The sequence below is a fragment of the Mustela nivalis genome (genome assembly GCF_964662115.1).
Source record: "Mustela nivalis genome assembly, chromosome: 1".
Taxonomy (NCBI): Eukaryota; Metazoa; Chordata; class Mammalia; order Carnivora; family Mustelidae; genus Mustela; species Mustela nivalis.
In genome coordinates this window covers 108,573,014-108,594,554 of record NC_139020.1, presented here as the reverse complement: position 1 = coordinate 108,594,554, position 21,541 = coordinate 108,573,014, and the positions used below count along the sequence as shown (strand labels likewise).

The 21,541-nt window shown below is 44.9% G+C and overlaps 1 protein-coding gene across 4 annotated transcripts in view; it reads right to left on the bottom strand.

Moving 5' to 3' along the window:
• TPRG1 (tumor protein p63 regulated 1) overlaps positions 1–21,541 on the bottom strand; it is a 224,338-nt gene that overhangs the window by 140,381 nt on the left and 62,416 nt on the right. Inside the window, exon 1 of one of the 4 annotated variants that reach the window (XM_082694903.1) lies at positions 5,720–5,900. The exons of the other annotated variants lie outside the window; for them this stretch is intronic. The gene's annotated coding sequence lies outside the window, so the exon portion shown is untranslated. Of the gene's footprint in view, positions 1–5,719; positions 5,901–21,541 lie in introns of those variants that run through there. 4 annotated transcript variants of the gene reach the window in all.

Genomic DNA, 21,541 nt, shown 5'->3' with positions numbered 1-21,541 from the left:
TCTGACCTCCCTCTTCTCCTCAGAAATCTTCTGCACTTGGATCAGAGAGCATGGCGCTCACTTAGTGTGGGCCACCACTCCAGCTGCTGCTTCTCCATCTTTTGTCTTGGTTCCCATGGAACCAGAGAGAAGTAGTGGGTGGTGGGAGTAGAAGGAGTAGTCTGCTCCAGGTACAGATGGTAAAGGGACACACTGTCTATAGAAAATGTAAATGAAAAATACTCTTCATTATTACCATGTGCTGAGGATTCTAAACAATTTCAGTGAAGATCTCTCCACTGTTTTAGAACTGTCCCCACCATGCCCCTTTCCCTTTGGTACACTGTTGACTGGGTTCTTCTCACCTCCCTAACCCAAAGTCTTGCAGTATCCAGGTCATCCCTTCAATCTCTCACTTACTTTGTTTCTTTCTTTCCTCTTCTTCTTCCTTTTTTTTTTTTTTTTTTTTTTTTTTTGGTGTGTGTGTGTATGTGTGTATACTAACTCCTTTGATAATCTTATTTAATTTCATTGATGTAAATATCATGTATATATTGGTGACTTTTTGTCTTCAGTTCAGATATCCTCATGGAATCTCAGATTTGTATATAAACTCACTAATCCACATCTCCAACTTAACCTGTCTAAAAGTAATCTAGTATTCCTTCAAATCTTGTCCCTGCCACGGTCTTCTTCATCTCAGACAGAAGGCAGAGTAGTACTGGTACTGGTAGACAGCTTTCTACCAGTTGCTCATCAAAAGCCTTGGAGCCATCCTTGGCTCCTTCCTGTCCCATTATTCACCATTCAATCCATCTCAACCATAAGATGCAAACACATGTCCTCATCTCTGCCACTACCAACTTGTCTAAGCTTCCACATCATTTATCCAGATTATAGCAGTAACTCCTTTATGAACCCCCTGTTTCTGCCTGGCTTCTCCCTACCTCACCCTCATCTATTCTCAACACACAGACCAAGGACTTCCTTTGAAAGGTAAGTTAGACCATATCATTCCTCTGTCCAAAAATCTGCAAATGGCTCTCATTTTACTCATAGTGAAAGTCAAAGTCCTTATTGTGTCTTATAGGGCCTGCATTTTGCTGTCCCCTTCCCCACCCTGCCATCATCCTTCTAGCTTTATTTCTAAGGATTTTTCTGCTCAGTCTACTCTCTGCAATATACTTTAAAGGGACAGGCAGATATGCTTCTGTTTGGGGACCTTTACCCTTGCTACTCTAGATGTGTGGACCACAATTTGCCCAGTTATTTACATGACACATTCCCTTGTATCATTAGGTTCTTTACTCAAATAACAACTTATTTCTCCTCAAGCACCCTCTCCAAAATCTCAACTCTCTAAGACTTCCTGTATCTTTCCCTATTTTTTCTCTACATCTCATATATTGTGTTTTTTTTTTTTTTTAACTTTATTTGACAGACAAAGATCACAAGTAGGCAGAGAGGCAGGCAGAGAGAGAGAGGAAGGAAAGCAGGCTCCTCTGTGGAGCAGGGAGCCCGATGTGGGGCTCGATCCCAGGACCCCGGGATCATGACCCGAGCCGAAAGCAGAGGCTCCAACATCTGTCTCATGAGACGTGGAAGCTACTTGGGGGCAGAGATTATTTCTTTTTGTTCATTGTAGAGGTTTTCTCAAACCCTAGAATCCATATTCAATAAATAGTTTTGAAAGAATGAAACTTGAAGTGATGTTTGTATTGAACAGATATTCAACGGATATCTTTAAATGAATCTCTGTGCCACATTATCTGTGTACTTCCCTTCAAGCACAGGCCTTTGAGATGTGGGTACAATGCTGATCCAATCTCACAGACAAACATGTGCATGAAAATTAGAACAGTTTGGTCAATTACACAAATACCTTGTGGTATGTGTGGAAACATTGTTCTGGTGACTGGTGGAGTCCTTCACAAGACCAGAACCTTCCCTTCAGACCATCAGGAATGCTATAAACCACAGTGAAGTCTCCAAATATTTGCGGAGTTCTCCAGCAATGTTTTAAGGAAAGAGCTGAGGACTAGGACTTCCAAGAACCTTCTTGGTGGGGGTGATTGCTTTCCAGACCAAAGGGAAAAGCTTATTAGCTAAAAATAACACTCTATATCTCACAAGAACTTATGCACATCACTTTTACAACTTTCAGATAACCCAGAAGAATAAACTTGCTCTAAAAAAATAAATAAATAAATAAATCTTTACCTTTTCCTCCCGAGTATTCCTTACAAGTTCTCAACATATTTAAAAAAAATTTTAATCCATCTTTGTAATTCTTCTGTATATTACCACTTTACCTCGGTCCCTAAGCAGCTGATATGGTCTACCATGTTTAGATGTATTCGGTTCTGTTTTTTGCCTCTTAGTTTTTTTCGAAAAACCTAAAGCTAAATTTAGTGGTACCTACATGGATGTTCTGTCACTGCCAAGGTATGGACTTGGGTAGCCATGAACTTGGATCAAATGTCTGGTCAATAGTTTTAATGTTCCTTGAATCCACCACCTTATGCCTCCTCTGAAGCTCTTAGCTTGTCATTCAGCACCCAAGATCTGGTACAGACCCACCTTTCTAGCTTCAATCTCCCTCCTCCCACAGGCCCTATATGTACCCACAATGAATACTCTCTCTCTCAAGTACACTTCAGATAGCACTGAATGAGTTTATTTAAATTCTTCTTTTGCTAGAAACTCTTCCTACCTCTATCGGTCCAAAGCCCAGGTCAAATACCATTTCTTCCTTACAGCCATCCTGCATAGTTTCTATGTAGCCAACCTACATAGTTTCCATGAATATCTCTTTACTCAGAAAAACTCTTCTTCTTGTAGCATTTATTATTTTTTATCCTGTATTGTGGTTATTTGTGTAAGCCCCTTTGGGGAAGCGTCTTTGCTCTTTATCCCTAAATCCCCCAGCTTAGGATGATGCACACTATCAGTGATCAAGAAATGATTATTTTATTAGTGAATGGATTACGGGAAATGTTTTATTGGGCTAGTGTCCAGAATTTCAGCAATTTGTTCTGTATTCTTTGGGAATGTGGAGCATTGTGTTGTATTCTATGTGCTATCACACATCATAATTTCTTTTCTTATTTTTGTGACATTGATCTATTGAGTAAAGAGTATTACCCTGTGCTTTTCATTTTTTCTCTTGTGGGCATCCAGAGATTGTGCTGCAACCATGTCAGTAGCTGAATACTTAAGCTTCCTAGTCACTGAGCTTTGACATTTGGTTTAATATCTTGGGTTGGTATCAGGGCCAATGGCATGTTCTGCTAAGTCATCATTTCTCTTCCTACCTCACAAATAATAAGAGGTTAGGACTAAAGAATTAATTTCACCTCCTCCCTGGTGACATTGATCTGTGGTCTAGCCTATCATTGTGTGGAACTAGGTTTCCCCTGATACACAGAATGATTTGAGCCCATGACAGATTAGAAGAGACCAGCACTGGCAAATGAAAATACATGGTAGCCAAAATCAGGTCCCACAGACATGTGAATGATTGAGGAATATATGCTCTATCTACAAGAAGCACATGCTGCCCAGACCCAGCTGATATGTTTTCCACGTGGGTATTTGTACCTACTATAACCAGATCTTCCAATCTTCCTTAAAAATGATATATCTGAACTTTTACAAGAAATTCCCTGGATGTTAGATACTTGCAACAGGTTCAGTTTGGTTTACCACTGCACCACAAACAAAACAAATCTGAATGCTGGACTCACCTGTGACCACTGGTCTGCAGCCCCTGGATTAAAGGAACTCTAGACCTCAACCCTGCCATTGAACTCCATAATTCTGAATTCAAGATCAATCAGCATGACAACCAGTTAAACTGGGTGACACCTCTCATATCTAAAAGATACAAAGATCTAGACTGGCTGAACAAAATGAAGATGCTGCCACTCCTTGCACATCTCCCAACCCTATATGTAAAAAGCAGTTCTGGAATTTGGCTGAAACAAATATTGGGAAAGAACCAAGCTAATAAGGAAAGAGTCTTCTCTAGAAAACTCCCCTACTCTCTATAGGGTATAATATTTCCATCAAGGCCAAAGTTCTGTATCATGTTTCATTGAAAGGAATCTTAAAGGACATCTGGGTCCAATCCCCCTAATGACACAGCTCCTCCTTCTGCTGAGGGATCCCGGCACTATTCACTATGCATCATGGGCAGTGAAAGAGTAAGAATGTGTGTTTGACTGACATCTTTAATGATTGCTGGCCTTGTGGGCTTGTGCACATCATGTCATCTTTCTGGGCTTCAGTTTCTCCATTTTGAATACGGTAATTGATTAAGTGACTCTTCCAGATGCTTACAGCCGGGCACTAAGAATATACAAAAGTCTGCCAAAGACGGTGTAGCATGGCAACCCACTGTGTTGTGGTGGGCTCATGGGGATGAATATTAGCACTGTCATAACAAACTCAAACACACGCACATACACACACACACACACTTGCACAAAATATTTCCTTCCACAACTAAGAATGATACAACCTTTTGAGCATGAAGGGAAAATGATAGCTAAAATTAGCATCTTAAAAAATAAACTACATAATCACTGAAGATGAGATTTTCTTAAAACTATAGAACAATGAGATATAATGATAGCTGTCATAAGAGAGAAAATTGCAGGAGTCAATTTGAAAAGGATTTGGGGGTGTTCCCTCCCCCCTCATTGAGATCTGTTTTCCACATACCACAGGAAGATGGAAAAGCTAAATATTTCCCCAGGGCTTTTGTGAGCTGTGCCTCATAAGGCTCCTGCTGACATTAGGAGAGTGTCATCCAGCCCCAGATGCAAGCCTTCTCATACAGAGAGTGAGAGCATATTTCGGGCTCCACGGAGCCATTTTCCCACATTTGCATATCGCTTTTTGGTTTGCAAGGCCTCTTTATATACAAATTCTCATTTATTCTCTAGAAGCAGCCTTATCTGATGGAGCCTATATAGCATTATAAGATCTGTCTCGGATGAGCTCAAAAATATCCCTCCCAACCTGCCTGTAAGGAAATAACACCTTTTGTTTCTCATTGGACCATGCAGGAAGCCCTTTCACTTTTTGTGGCTTTTTGAGATAACGTATGACCTGCTGGGTCATACAAAAGAGGAAGAGAGGGACGCCTGGGTGGCTCAGTGGGTTAAAGCCTCTGCCTTCGGCTCAGGTCATGATCCTAGCGTCCTGGGATGGAGCCTGGTGTAGGACTCTCTGCTCCTTGAGGGCCTGCTTCCCCCTGACCCCTGCCTGCCTCTCTGCCTGCTTGTGATCTCTGTCTGTCAAATAAATAAAATCTTTAAATAAATAAAAAAGAGGAAGAGAGAAGGAGGAATCAAATCTAATCTTGTCCTTAGCCTGCTGATCTTCCTGGAACAAATCACTTCCAATCACCAAGCTCTGTTCACTAAGCCATTGAATAGAGAAAATTATACCTATCCTACTGCTTTTATAAGGCAGTTGAGATCAAAATCAACATATAGATAAGTATGTCAAGTAATTTTATAGGCTGAAGAATGCTGGTCTACAAACCTCATCAATCCCGGGCAGTAAGGATGAAGGGAGGACTTTCCTATGGGCGAGGTAAGCTGCAAGCCTAGACGAACAGCCTGTCTGTGGTGGAAGTGACCAGAAAGCCAGGCAAGGGGCTAGGAGCAATTGACACAGAGAGAGAAATCCCATCTCCTTGCAGAACCCGGCACAAGCCAGCTGGTCTTACCTGACAAGGCTGTGGCTGACCCTCAAGGCTCTTCTTTCTCTTCTTTGATGAGGGGGGGACAGAGCACAGAGAGTGGTTGGCTCAGCTGATGCCCAACACAAGGGTGCCCTTGGGCTGTCACCCCCTGAGTCTCAACCCTGCCTCACCGAGTGGACTGCAAGTTAGGAGCCCTGTCTCCAACAAAGGGTCCGATGAAAGGATTGAGGATGTTTACAGGGCGGAGCTCCACCTGTCAGGGACAGGTTTGTGGGTGGGGCCTTTCTCGTTCTAGTTGACACACCTCTCTCTCTTCCTCTTCTTCAAGAAGACCTGGATTTTCCTGCCAACTTCCTCTCTGACTGAAATCTTCTCATGAGGTGAGCAGGGGCAGCCTCCTGTCCCTTCCCCCACGTCATTTGCGGGCTCCCAATTAGCTACAAGGAAGCTTAAGCCTGAAGCTTTCGTTCTATTGTTAATATTCTCCTCCGAGGACTTGATTTATTGGTTAGCTGGGATCCCAAGCATCATTTCCACTTTCCATCAGAGATATAGAAGACATGCAGAGCAGTCTGTCTCCATGAGAAGACAGACACACATGCAACGCCATCTCTGGTCAGTATTTCTTCTAGGGTGTTTGCCACATGGCGTGGTTTTCCGTTCAAGTGTATGTCCCTGTCATTAGATTGTGAAACCCTGGAGGGAGGTGACCACATCTTATTCTCCCATACATTCCCCACCATGTCCAGCATGTAGCAAGGACCAAATACATACATACTGAATGAATGATGATCAAAGAATATCTGTTTAATGAGTCCTAATCTGCCAAGGAATGGCTTTGTAACCAATGGGAGAGAACCACCGGCCCCTGAGCTGATATTTTTGGTCACCTGTAAACTGGGGATATCATTCCACCTTCAGAGATGTTGCATTTGAAAGGATAAGCATAGGAAGTGAACCTAGGATGAGAGTTTACACAGTAACCACTACTAGAAAATATAATTCCATCATAACTAATTGATCTTGAAACCCAAATAAGACTTTTCTACATAGAGAGTCAGTGTATGAAGTATGAGCAGTAAAAAGACATCCCATGTCCGCCAGTCTTTTTACATGCCTCCATAATGTCTAGGACATAATCAATGAGTAGTTAAGTGAGTTATTCAATGAGTAATTAACTGAGCAACCCCCTTGGCCATTCTCAGTTCTCAGTGTAGACAAGGATAGAAAAATGAACTAGACACCGTGTCTGGCATGAAGACTCCAGAAAATAAAATATGTAGAAAGTGATGAGCACCTGAGCACCACAGATAGCATCAGAACCACTGCTGAGGGAAACCCTGAGGAGGGAGAATTCCAGGAAGGCTTCAAGAGGGAGGAGACAGCCTTAGCTCTGGGCTGGTAGGAAGAGTTGGCATTCGACAAGTACAGACGATGCAGTCAACTGTGAGATGGACTGTCCCCTCATGTAACTGATTTAAGCCTTCCATACTACTGACCCCAGGATGAAAAGAGGGCTTCACATAAGCAGTCACTCTACTTCTACACCACAGAACTACAGGGCCATGAGACGTGATTTCAAGACATGTATTGTTTCCACTCAGCCATGGTGTCTTTCTGGTACTTAGCCGGGGGCGGAGGGGAAAGTGGCTGAGAGGTGCAGGATCCCAGCCTGGGACCAAGTCATGCATCACTGTTTGTAGCCCGTTGTTTTAAAGGGCAAGGGATTCTGAAAAGACATCTATGTCCATGGGGCAGCTGAGGATCACCAGGCTTCCACTGGCCGCGAGACGCTTCTCCCAGCCCGCGCTGTGCTCCAGCCACCCTGCAGCCTGCAGTAATGGGAGGCGGCAACTCTATAGCCGGAGAGGAGGGCACAGCCATTGAAGATTGTCCCATAAAAATCCTAGGCTCTGGACCCTCTTTGCTACTCCCTGGAACTAACTGGCAAGTAGCTATGTTCTTCCCTGGCCTCGGGTGGCTCTTCTGTGCACTGGGAATTCTAACACAGACCCCACGCACCTGCCCAGGCTGGCGAGGGAGAGCACGAGATTCTGGAGGTGAGATGAGCTTTGTTAATGCTAAGTCCTGCTGTGAACGTGCAGCACAGTCACGATGGGACATATGATGACATGCTCAATTCACCTCTCCTCTGCTGGCTTCAGGGATAGCGAAGGCTGTGTCCTGGAGGCTGACGAATTCCACCACCAAGGAACCGAGAATCACAGAACCATTTTACCAGAGAAGTACTTAGCCATCATTTCTTTTGGTACCTGGTCCCTTCTCTCTCTTCTGTGATGGCCTTTACAGTTCCCTCTCTTTTTACTTTACTTTACTTTAATCCTGCTGTCACTGGCAGAAAATGTAAGCTGTTGCTTATTTGGGTCAGGAAACATGGGTTTATTAGATCTCCCCTCCAGCCATTTTGCAGGGGGGAGAGGGTGATTCTGATAACCCCTGGCTGCCCTCTCCCGGACTTCGGCAGGGTGCCTCCCTCACAGCCACGCCCGGGCCAGCAGATGGGTGGGAAAAAGGACAGTTCCGCAGGGATCCTCACCAGGTCTGAGCCAGAACCCAGGGCTTCCCCCTCATGCCTAGAAGGACTGACCCACAGGCATACACCCCGGGGGGTAAATGGGTTGTGTCTGTAGCAATCCGGCATCCCTGCTCCCCAGCCCTGCCTCCTCCCTAGGAGTCTTTTCGTAAAGCGGAGCGCGGGGATGATATGCAGACGCTGAAAGGCTCTGCTGTCAGAGCCAACAGGAACCTGCAGGCAGGTCACCCGCCAAGGAATATAGGCAACATGAATTTCCCTTTCTCTTGAGTCCCACAGCACACAGCAGGCTACACGAGCGTCACTCTCCAGCGTGGTTAGTCTTCTCCCCTGATCTTTATCTGTCTGCTGTCTTTACAAGGAAGGAGCCTTGTCTAAAACATTGCTTTGGGGACCTAGTACAGGACAAAGGCAATAGGGGTGCTCAAGAGATGTCGGACAGAGGGAAGGATGGACGGGCAGACCGATAGATGAACGGACAGATAGATGGACAGACGGACAGACAAACACACAGGTGTATGAACTACTCTGCTCCCCTGTGTGGCCCAAAAAGGCCCAGCCACCGGAGAAACGACAAGCAGGAGGAGAAGCGCGACGTTCCCCTGTGATTTTGACAGGGGACTAAATTCAGCCCAAAGCATCTTTCTTCCTCTCTCTATTTACTCTGGACAATCTGTCCCTTATCAGATGAGCTCAAGGCTGGTTGGAAATATGCGTATTTTATTTGACAATATCTTCTTCTTCCAGTTTTGTTTTGCCGCACAGACATTTGTCTGTTTTGCTGTGTGTTGTGTATCAGATAGGACTCAGACAAACTGCTCTGGCTTTCTCAACTGTTTTGTTTTCTCCATTCAGTTATCATTGATCACATTTCCCTTCCTGCGTCTCACTCTCGTCCCAAAATTCCAATTTCACCCACAGTGAGCGAGAACAATTCCACGGGTAGCCAGCTCTATCAAGGGCCACAGAGGGCAACAACGTTACAAGGCCGGAGAACGGGTCCCCAGGCACCACCAAGGAGCAGCACAACCTTCCACGGATCACCTTTCCTAGCTTCGCCCGCTTCTTTGCAAAATAAAGTCTGCTCTTGACTGCCGCGGCATCTGCGTGGGAAAGCTTGAAACTCTCTGGCCACCAACTGCACTAAGGCTTGTGCCATTTTTCACATTCACTGCAACGGGGGAAAGATGTCTCATCTTTAGCTTTGGTTCAAGGCAATGGTCTGGTGTCTGTTGGACTAATGAAGCCCCCCCCACTAACTCTCGCCTCAAGATCCCCATCCTACTCCCTGATCCAACCCACCCAGGGTGGCTTCCTGGGCAAAAAGCCCACACAGGAGCCCAGAGCCCTATAGATAGAAAGCCCCATGCTGGGTTGTGTTCAGCTGTCACCGTGTTAAAATTTGTAATTTTTGGACAAGGGGTCTGCATTTTCATTTTGCACTGAGGCTTGCAAACAGTGAGGCCAGTCTTACAAACCCGGTCCCCTAAAGCAATATAGAAGGAAAACATCAGAAGAAGAGAACAACGGAGCAGCCTTGCCAGCCACTGATGGAGGCACGAAGGGCTCCCCACATGGCAGAGCCTGGCCATGGAACGCCCGTCACTGTAAATAGTTAACCAAAGAGAAGACAAGGTGGGAGAACATGAAACTTGCCGCAGGCCCCACCCCTATCAAGCTTCCCCATCTGGGGTGGATGGGGGGCCTGACTCATGCCCAAGGTGTGGTTCCCATTCCTGTCAGCACACTGAGCTCCTCCCTGCTCATGGAGCTCAGGAGGAAGTGTGGGTTGCCCTGGAGTGAACGTGGAAACCATCCAGTCACCACCTGACCTCACAGAGCTAGACAGGGTTTCAGAGCAGCCGTCACAGGCCACCCTTCATCAGGGAAACAATCCGCTCCAGGTTCGAGAACAGACTGACCCACATATACACTGGGAGTCCATTTCCTGTGCTGCTCTCAGCATTAATTCCCTTTTTTTTTTTTTTAAGATTTTATTCATTTATTTGACAGAGAGAGATCACAAGGAGGCAGAGGGGCAGGCAGAGAGAGAGAGGAGGAAGCAGGCTCCCTGCTGAGCAGAGAGCCCAATGCGGGACTTGATCCCAGGACCCTGAGATCATGACCTGAGCCGAAGGCAGAGGCTTAACCCACTGAGCCACCCAGGCGTCCCAGCATTAATTCCCTTTTGACTGACTTCTCTTTTCTATCTGTTTGGGATCCATAGGGACAGACCCTACTTGTCTGTCGCACCAGTGACATAATCCCACCCCGGGTACAGCGACCAGCAGGTTCCACTGCTTAACAAATAGACGCCAGATTAAACGGAGGATGAGCCTGGTGTTTTAAATCTGCAGTGCAATGAAACTATTACCACTGGCTCTTCTTTCCAACCCAAAGTTCTTCTAATAGCCCAAGTCAGATCATATGTCTCAGTAAAGACGAAATCAAAGAAGGCAGGCAAAACTTCACCAAACTTAAACATGTAAATAAAGAGCCTATCATAAACAACATGCAAGTAAGACAAGGTTTTGAAACACGGAGACTCCAGTCCCAAGGGCACCTGGGGAGCTCAGTTGCTTAAGCCTCTGCCTTTGCCTCAGGTCATGGTCCCAGGGTCCTGGGATCAAGTCCCACATCAGGCTCCCTGCTCAGTGGAGAGCCTACTTCTCCCTCTGCCCCTTTCTATAGCACTCACGCTCTCTCTATCTCCCTCTCTCTCTCAAATAAATAAAGTATATTTAAAAAAAGAAGAAGAAGAAACATCGAGACTCCAAGGGAAGCCTGAAGGGCACTAGTTAAGATGAAAGGAATGACACACCTGTGTATGTATGGAGAGTCACTGCTGAGGGCTGGCTCACTAACATTCTGGTTGTACTTGGGCAAGCATACACTGTGGAAAGTTTCCCTGTCTGGACTTAGGCTTCCTGACCAACAGCACAAGGAGGGTTGGACATGCTCAGAACGAGGGTCCTTCCAGGGCTGGCCTTCGGTGCTTCTAAGAACCAAAAGGCTAATGGGGCGCCTGCGTGGCTCAGTGTAAGGCCTCTGCCTTTGACTCAGGTCATGATCCCAGGGTCCTGGGATCGAGCCCCACATCAGGCTCTATGCTCTGTGGGGGGTCTGCTTCCTCCTCTCTCTCTGCCTGTCTCTCTGCCTACTTGTGATCTCTGTCAAATAAATAAAATCTTTAAAAAAAAAAAAAAAAAGAACCAGAATGCTATCATCTTCATTTCAGTGTCATGACCTAAGAACTGACTTCCAGAGTAAAATTATTCTCTAGAACCTAAGCTGGCATGACAAAATAAGGAAAGAAACAAAATAATATAGTTCAAAAGTTGAGTGCTGACCACAGGAGGGGACCCAGAGAGGAAGCTGCTAGAAAATTCTTCTGATGCTAGGGTTACAACTCAGGTGATGGAGACACATCAGGGTGGTGTATCCCTGTATCCCAGGAGGGACCCTGGGGCCATGGGTCCTCACTGCCCAGTGATGTGATTTAGACCAAGCCCTGCCCCCATGCACAGTTGCTAGAACAGTCCCCCTGCTCTGATGGGATGTGTGAGAATGAGGGGGATGGTGAGCTAGAGACCAAGACCATACTTACTGAGGGTCTGGAAATCTAGGCCAGGAAGCTTATACTTTATTTTTATCATTATTATGTGTTGGGGACTCTGTTGAGGGATTCTGTCTTGACATTTGATGCGCTCCTGTGGGCTGTGACCAGATTGCAAGCAGACAGCCTCAGATGTTGCCCAGATCACACAGGGAAGGGCCTATTCTAGTTCCTGTCCTGGCCACACTCCCACAACAATTTTGCACAGAGGAAATGCTCTGTGACCACCTGAACCAAAGCCAGCCCCACAGTTTGGGTTTCATGACTCTAATCTAAGCGTGGACCTTTAGGCCATGGTGTCCTTTAGTGCGAGACCCAGAAAGGACAACCCTAAAGACAGCAAGCATTTGATGTGCAAGCAGTTCTGGGACTACCTGCCTGAAAATCTCCTGTGAAGTGTATATTCTCAGGCTTCATTCTTGATTTACTGGATTAGCACCCCTGGGGTGGGCCCAGGAATCCCCACGTTAAGATGTCCTGCGGCGTGGCTGGTGTGCGTCTATGAGTTTGAGACGAGAGCACGGCACTTTCTCAGTCTCCCCACAGAGAGCTCTAACCTGGAGCAGGCTGCACAGAAACCTAAGACGGGAGCTCGTGGGGCGAGGCAGTCTCCACCTCACAGAAGCAGTGGCAGAACCTGTGTGGCCAGAGCACTGGGTGGTAGGACAGGTGAGGTGTGTGATCAAGTCAGAAGACCAGCGATCGTCCCTAAGAGACCCACGAGCCTTTTACCGCGGTCCCAAGTTCTGGGATGGATCCCTAGACCCTCACTGACTTACTAGACATGAAAGACCTAACAACGATCTGCCAAGGGAGAAGGGAAAAGAAGATGCCAAGGGACCGGGTCACGACGAGTGGCATGACACCAAGGCCCACAGAAAAGAGAACGGGAAGGGTTTTGTGAAATGAAGGAGTTCCCCGAAGGGCACCCCCGCTTCCAGGAAGACTCTCTTCCACATGAAGGGTGTGAGGCCAGTGAGGACAAGCTCCCACTCCCTAGAGTTTTCTTCAGGCGCGTTTGGGACCCCAGGTGACGCGGGAACTGCGGAGGGAACAACACGCCATATCCATTTTCAGAGGGTGTCAACACCCTCCTTCCCACACCTGCTGTTCCCAAATATCACAACCTGATTTTTTCTCTCCAACCTCCTGTCTTGATAATGATTAAATATTCATGGATTGCTGTGATGCCAACATACTTTGTGAAATTTCAGATACCTTTTTTTAAACGGAAGCTTTTTTTTTTTTTTTTCCCCTGAGATTATCCCACTTTTGAAGAGAGGTAAAAGGAATGACAAATGCCAGGGACTCAAAACGGAGAAACTGAACAGAAAGCTAATGATATCCTAAGTTTTCACAACAGCTCTTCCGGCCAAAAGTATCCCATTCTAAGGAGAGAGCACAGAATTTTGAAAACAGAGACTTCGAAGAGCAATTGTTCACATTACAAAAGAATTTTTCATTTTAGCACAGGGCCCATTTATCCAGCGAAGTCCCATGTTCTGTGGAAAATACAAGCAAATGCACATATGTGTTATTATGCAAAAATAAGTTCACCTTTTTTGAAAAAAAAAATGTGTAATTTTAGAATCATAGACTATTAGCTAAAAGTTAACAGTCTCATCTTACCCAGTAGTTTCCAGAATGAGTTTTAGGGGGCCCTCAGAGTCCCACTAAGGTGCCTTGGGGACTACCAGGAGAGACAGACTGATCCCCAGGGAAGCGTGAGGAGGTGCCATCCCAATTCAACCAGAGAAGCTCTCCTGCTCCCTGGGTATCCATTAGAGGTCCCTGTGACTTGTAGTTTTTGTTTTGTTTTTTTTTAAGAGAGAGATCACAAGCAGGCAGAGAAACAGGCAGAGAGAGAGGGGGAAGCAGTCTTCCTGCTGTGCAGAGAGCCTGATGCAGGGAAGCCTGAAGGGCACTAGTTAAGATGAAAGGAATGACCTGAGATCGTGACCTGAACCGAAGGCAGAGGCTTCACCCACTGAGCCACCCAGGCGCCCCTAGTTTTTTTAAGAAGTGTGGGGGAGGCTCCAGTAATATCCATAGAAACCTAATTCCTTACGTTGACATTTTGGGAAACCAGAACACGGTGAGGAATGACTGTCCTGAAGTCTTACCTTTCGTTTTAGTGTCAGAGCACTTATTTTCCCTTTCACTCTCCTTTAGTACCCCACAGAAGTCTTTGGAATTTATTAAAGTCACCTGTTTAGTTCCTAGAAATACTATAGCTTAAGCCTCATCCTAGTAATCCATTAAAATATCCAAAACAATGGCTTATGAAGTCATCGTAAACTGAAGGTAAGATGCAAACTTTTTGCTTCCTGAACAAGTCTGACATTCTTAAAGGTCTCCAGATTAGCTGAATAATGTCAGTGTGGATCACAGCTCTGTCTTGAATCATAACACAGATAACTTGGGCTAGCACATTCCCAAATTTTACTTAAAATATCAACTAAAGCAAGGTGTCATCAAATTGAATCAATGCCTCAGTGAGATTAGTCATTCAGAGGAAAAACACTAAGAACCTTATGTTGGATCAGCTTGTATCCTATATTTATTTATTTATAGTGGCTTAACAAATACCTATAGAGTACTTAATTATGTGCCAGAAAGTGCTAAAGGCCTTATGAATATTAATCATGTGTCCCCCACAACAGCCATGTGGGGAAAGTCCTACATGTCACTGCCATCTCACAGGTAGGGGGACTGGGCACTAATGACTAACTTGGCCAGTATCATATCGCTACTCAGTGTGATAAGTACAAAAGGTGCTCTCCTAGGTCACAGTCAACATAAAGGGTACTGCATCACCATCAGGATTATTGCACCAGCCCCCCACCCCCCGAATGTACTTCAAGACCTCCAAAGAGCAGAACCAGGTAGAATCTGCACCATTAGTTTCTTTTTCTTTTTATGTTTTATTTATTTATTTGAAAAACAGAAATCACAAGTAGGCAGAGAGGCAGGCAGAGAGAGAGGAGGAAGCAGGCTCCCCACTGAGCAGAAAGCCTGATGTGGGGCTCGATCCCAGGACCCTGGGATCATGACCTGAGCCGAAGGCAGTGGCTTTAACCCACTGAGCCACCCAGGCGCCCCCATTAGTTTCTTTTTTAAAAGAAGATTGGTTTATTTATTTGAGAGAGAGAATAAGTGAGTGGGGGAAGGGGCAGAGACAGAGAACCTCCAAGGATATAGGGCTCAGTCTTACAACCCATGAGATCATGACCTGAGCGGAAACCAAGAGCCCAATGCTCAACCTACTGGGCCACCCATGTGCCTCTGCACCATTAGTTTCATTATCACCAATCAGCTGATAATATTATCTCATCTTAGTGTCTTGTACTTTGCCAAAACTTTAATAATGCTTAATGGACATGACAATTCTGTTAGGGAGTGATGGTCATTAGACTTGTTTTGTAAATGAGGGAAGAGACTCAAAAGTTAAGGAATATGCTGAAAATCATATCCTTACAGGACAAAGCCGGAGTTCAGCACCAGATTCATATAACTATATTATGTATGTTCTAGCACAGCTCTTCAATGGATTCCTGCTGGTTGGTTTATTTTATCCACAGTGTTTTCTTAATTTTTGCAACAAGATGCTAAAATCTAGTAATTGGGAGACTTTAATGAAAAAAACCTAGCACTGATTGTGTCATGAACCCCTGAAACTTATCAGCAAACTTCCAAAAGTTTGCAGAGCTACAAAGGTCACTAAGTCACTAAGCTACAGTGTAATTGCTGTGACCTGTGAAAATATTTTCTACTGCCAAATATCACTGCATAGCATAAAGACGGAAATTACAACTGGTAATTGTTTATTAACATTGAATTAAAAACAAAATGTAACTTATGTAGTGTGATGCTTTCAAGGTTCACCCACCTTGGAACTTATATCATACTTCATTTCTTTTTATGGCTAAATGATATTCCATTGTCTGGCTACCCCACATTTTGTTTATCTGTTCAGGTATTTGTGTTTGCCAGGAGCCAGGAGAAGCAGGGAGTGGAGAGTGACAGCTTAGTAGTTAGGGCTTCCTTTTGGGGTGGTGAAAAGTTCTGGAACTAAATAGTGGTGATGATTGCACAACATACAGGTATACTTAATAGTTAGAATGGTAATTTTACTTTATGGGTATTTAACCACAATAAAGAAAAAAGGCTTTCATAGTTCACAGATCTTCCAAGAAGCCTGACTTCAAAGAAACAGTAAACTCATTTGGATTCTTTGTTTGATAGCCTTATGTATACTCTGATCTCCTCTAAAAGAGAAACCATCATCACTGATAGTTTTCAGTCGGGGAAAGGCACAGTCTAGAAATCATGACATGAGACAGATAGGGTCAAGCTGGGGAAGGGGGTCAAAGTCAACCGTGGGTGGCATCTGAAAGGTGGAAGGAACGACACAATCTGGTGCAAGCTCCATGGAAGATCCTATCATGATACCTGAAGTCATCTCTCCAAATTTCCCAACTTGTATTTTATACAAGCAGCCTAGATTCATCTGTTTTCAAATGATTTCTGAGGCTGTCCACACTCCGTGTCCTTATTTTCCTTTTGACTGAGAATCTGGAACACCATCACCTTTTCTCTCCCATATCAGCTATCAAAGACCAAGATAAATAGCATGATCTGACTGTTGTTAGCGCCAGATGCAAACGCCACTTCTGATACAACTTATTGCATCTTCCTTGTCATATTACTTACCCTCTTGCTCAAAAAAGCTCTCCATGTTTTCTCACTGCAAATCAAACTGAGTACAATATTATTGTCCTGTCATTAAAAACTCTTAATAATAATGCCTTACCCTTATTCCCCATTTTTTTTCCTTCAGAGATCACACATTCCATCCAAACTAAACAATCGCCACTTCCCCAAATATGTCTCACACACCAATACACCCTTGCCTTTTCTTGGGATGTGTCCTCTGCCGGGAGGCCCTCGCCATCCCCTCCACTTAGAGTAAATCTTGACAGCTCCCACGACCATTCCAAACTCACCTCTTCCATGGAGCTTGCACCAGATCGTGTCGTTCCTTCCACCTTTCAGATGCCACCCACGGTTGACTTTGACCCCCTTCCCCAGCTTGACCCTATCTGTCTCATGTCATGATTTCTAGACTGTGCCTTTCCCCGACTGATCTGTGAGCTCCTTAAGAGCAGGAACCGTCCTATTAATCGCTGTAAGTCCTTCATCCCTGTATCATAACAGGGACTCAGTTAAAATGTATCTCATGGAATGGAATGAAATAAAATAGAATGAACAGAGGAAAAAAAAAAAAGAATAAAGATCGAGACATAATCATTGCATTTAGACCAACCACCAGGTTTCTCCTGAGCCTAGACAATAGGATATGTTGTGTAGTCTTGGAACCTGAGAAAAGTAGTTGGTGAGGGGAGGCAGGCAGATGTCGATAAGAAGAACAAGAAAGCAGGATTTACTAAGCTCGGGTTGGGGGGCAGCACTCTGTTAAATATTTAAAATAATTGTATCATTTGGTTCTTACCCTAGCTCTTCATTTTATGGCTAGAGAAACTGGGGAGAAACAAGAGTGAATAACTTGGGGCGCCTGGATGGCTCAGTCAGTTAAGCATCTGACTCTTGATTTTGACTCAGGTTGTGATTTTAGGGTCGGAATATATGAGCCCTGCCTCCGCAGGGGGTCTGCTTCTCTCTCTCTCTGCCCCTCCCCTGCTCTCTCTGTCTCAAATAAATAAATAAATCTTAAAAAAAAAAAGAGCCAATAACTTGCCAAAGCTTCCATGAGTGGTCTGGTCTACAGGCTGTGCTGTTGTCTCATGGCAAACTATTTCTCTTAACAAATGAAAAGTGAGAGAGGCATCCTAGCCTCTCTAACCCTAGCCCCCAGGGGGCTCTTATACCAGATTACTTCACTTTATATGTAATAAAAAAAGGCAATAACAATAAAAGCCAATACCTCCTAAATGTCTATCATGTGTAAGTTAATAGATACTTTTAACACATTGTCCCAAATTCACCAGCCATCCCATGAAGGGAATGTTATAAATCTTTTTACAGAGAAGGAAGTGAAGTTGGGTGATTTGTCCAAAGTCATGTCACAGTGAAAAGCCAAAACTCCAACAAGATCTTTTAAAAGTCCCCTTTCAGTTAGGTTTCATTGTCTCTACAGAGTCTAGCCATAAGTACTATATTAAAAGGAGTCTCCACCAAAAACAAAAACAAAACAAGACACCATCATGGCAGGAACTGCTATCTTGAATATGAAGAACACAGTAAGAATTTTCCATTTGGTGGTTGAGATCTTTATCCCTCAGAGAGGAATACACATGGAAACAAGTCTAGCAGGTGAAGAGGGTGCGGCAGTGCCAGCATCTCACCACTTCCTCTGAGCTTTAATCTTTCCCAAGAGTTGTTTTATTTTGATTCCTGTTGCCACCACCAAGGGAAGTCCCCATCTCCCAGGGCTGGGGAGGGGGAGAAGATGAGAGAGGTACTTTCCCTTTTTTCTTCGCAGCTTAAGGTAAACATGATCTTTCTTCTTGTTTTCCTTAGCACAACTGAGACAGGCTGACATATTCAACATGAAATTTACCAAACACTGAGAAAAACTCGAATGGAAATAAAGAAAATAAGAAGTGCACAAAATAGATGACTGATTACAAGACTTCTAACTAGAGAGGAGGGTTACTGAGCACCAAGTTCTATCATATTCCCCTAGCCAAAGATAACCTTGAGTGGGTTCATCCTTCCGCCAAGAAATAACCCAGTCAAATTCCCAGAGGTAACTTGCTAACTGCCTTGGGTTTTTCCGCTAATTCTGGTTTCTTTTGATGAAATTCATCTCACGGATCAATTGCCAAAAGATACTGACATCCACGAGTCTTTAAGAGCACTGCCGCCCACCTCAGTTCAGGCTAACGATTCTGCCCACCTCCTCAGCAACCAGACGACCCCTGCTCCCATCCACCCACCCATCCACCCTAGAGGCATTCCTTCAGAACTTGAATTTTAGGATTTATCATGACATTAAATAGAGAGACATTAAGCACTCTCTCCCAATGCTCACCAAAACTGATGACAGTGGATGTTTACAGCTCATGAACCCCACAGAAAAACACTCCATCAAAGCATCACCTACCACAACAGAGTTTACCCCAGGGCTGTGGGTATGAATTGCCAGTACCTGAGAAAAACAGATGTCCTATCTCGCATTTCTCATCCCATATTGCACTCCTAGGACCAAGAATAACATACAAGATAATTAAACCACACCAGCCACTGAATCAGATCATTCTTGTCCAAGATCCTCGGCTGACTGCAGATTGTTGGTTACAACAGTACGAACACATAAATAGCAACATCAACGTGAACCAACACCGCTTGCCTTATATTCCTGCAGTGCTCTCAAATTTATGAGAGTTTCCCATCTCTCATCTCTACTGGGCCTCCCATCAGTTCTAAGAAATCGCCAGGACAGTGGGGGATAGCTCTGCCCCTCCCTCTTCTCAGTCTACTCCTCCAGAATCACTTCTCACCTTCCCCTCTGTGTCACCTTGACTCGCCAAGCTTGTTTATGCTTCTCTCCTTTTGTCTGTCCTATTCCCTCTGCCTGAAACACCACAGCCACCTCGCCCCACATCTGAAGGAATATGCCGTCTTCTTGAGATCCATTCCTTGGGAAACCTTTGGTCATTCTCAGAGTTGGGTCTACCCTTATCTCTTTATTGAAAAGACTGGAAAGAACCTTTGTTACTTTTTTTTTTTTTTTAAGTACATTGCTCAGATTAATTACCATTTTGAATGTTTTTTGAAGAGTATACCACGATTTTCGTGTTGAAACGAAAAGCTGTGAGCCCCGAATGGCACAGACCCAGGGCAGCAGGGTGTAAATGTGGTGTGAGAGGAGCGCATTTTTATCATTATAGGAATAACTACCAGCTCCTCAGAAGAAAATCCTGGAGACAATAAACTTTATTATCTTAACAGCTTTCATAATCATTCTTTTTAAGGAGAAAATTGCCTTTGTCTAAGACTAAAAAAGAAAAAAAAATACCTTGATAAGTTCTTGAGATAGAAAATGTGCTTTTGAAGGCAGCTTCAGAGAAGTGGGCAAACATCTCTGGTGAAAATGAGAGTAATTTGGTTTCATTCCTCAGAAGAGGGAGTGTGAAAGGAAGACAACAGAGCTATAAACCACCGAACTGGAGACGAAGTGAACAAAATGGGGCGAGGCCCTTGAAACCCCATGTCTCCAGGGAATAGGAAAGGGGATGCCTATTCTTCCATGTGAAGGTAGTAAAAGGCCCCAGATCCCCTCCGCGCCTCAGAGCCTCAGTTCTCCCAGCTGAACAAGGAGAATAATGATGAAACCTAGCTCCTGGGGCTGTTTTAGAGAGTGAGTAATAAAAATGAGTGGGAGAACATTTTGAAAACCACAATGATGGTGAGTACTTCCTACAGAATAATGTTTGAAGGACCCTTCCGTGTTGACGGTCAATGACTATGGTGTTGATATTCAGTATCTTTTTTCATGATAAATAGTTTGGCTAGAGTTTTTGTTTTATAAATGTGGCCCCCGAGAACCAAAAGTGTGACATAACATTTATAAAGTAGCACAGTAAATAGATAATACCCCTGGTATTTTTCCGACCTTTATCAGTCTATGTCATTGCACAAAACACAGCAACCGTCATTCAGCCTTTATTGCTACACAGGCTGGGTTCTCTACAGCCAGAATGGAGAGAAGTGGCAGAACTTACGAGGACTCCTGTCACAGAAACTGCCATGTTCCGAGTCAGCAGGCTGGCCCAGGGAGGACGATGGGGAGTATGTTCACGTGGCAGATCTGCCCGTCCTCCTGGGAGGCAGCAGTATGCTGATGTTTTGCTTTGTGTTTTATTTTCATGGAAACTTCCTCCCAAAGGGTAAAGGATGCCTGCCACACTCCCTTCACAGACTACTCTCTTCCTTCTTTGCTTTTCCTGCTCTCCCTCGTCTTTTGCCAAAAGCATCATTAGGCAAACCGGAACAGAAGGTGGCCGGAACCTGGCCTGTGTGTCTGCCTCGCAGAGCTCCAAGCCAGAAGGAGGTGCCCCTCACTGAGTCCCTGGCATTTGATGTTCAGTCTGGAAAGGAAGCATGGCCATCTGCCTTGGACTCTATCAAACGGAGCCTGTTCTCGCTGTTAAGTCCCATGGACATGTGAATTGTGGACCAGGTGGAATAGAAGTAAGCTCTCCAACGTGGGCTGGGCAGGGACAGTTCTAGAGTCAGAATAATCTCCAACAGGACGGCAGGGAAGAAAAGATGAGAGAAGGAGGTGAGTGCCTACTCTTCAGGACCGAAGACAGAATGGCGGGGAGTGTGTGTTGGGGGGGGTGGTTTGCTGAGACCTTGGCTGGATGAACACTTGTTCAGGCCTCCCTCCAAAACACATAACTGAGGTCGGTAAGAACGAGAAAACCAGGTCCAAGGAGGCTTGTAGGGATCATTGGCTCCTGCACCTGCAGATCCCAGGTGAAGAAACTGAGATTTACAGCAGCTGAGTAGCAGAGCCAGAGTCATGGTCGGGTAGCCCATCTCCTTGACCGAGAGCTCCTCTCCCACACCAGCATGACAGGCGTCACTGGCTGAGCATAGCCAAGTGTAGTGAGGACAGGAGCACAGTGGTTGTAAGTGACTATCTCAG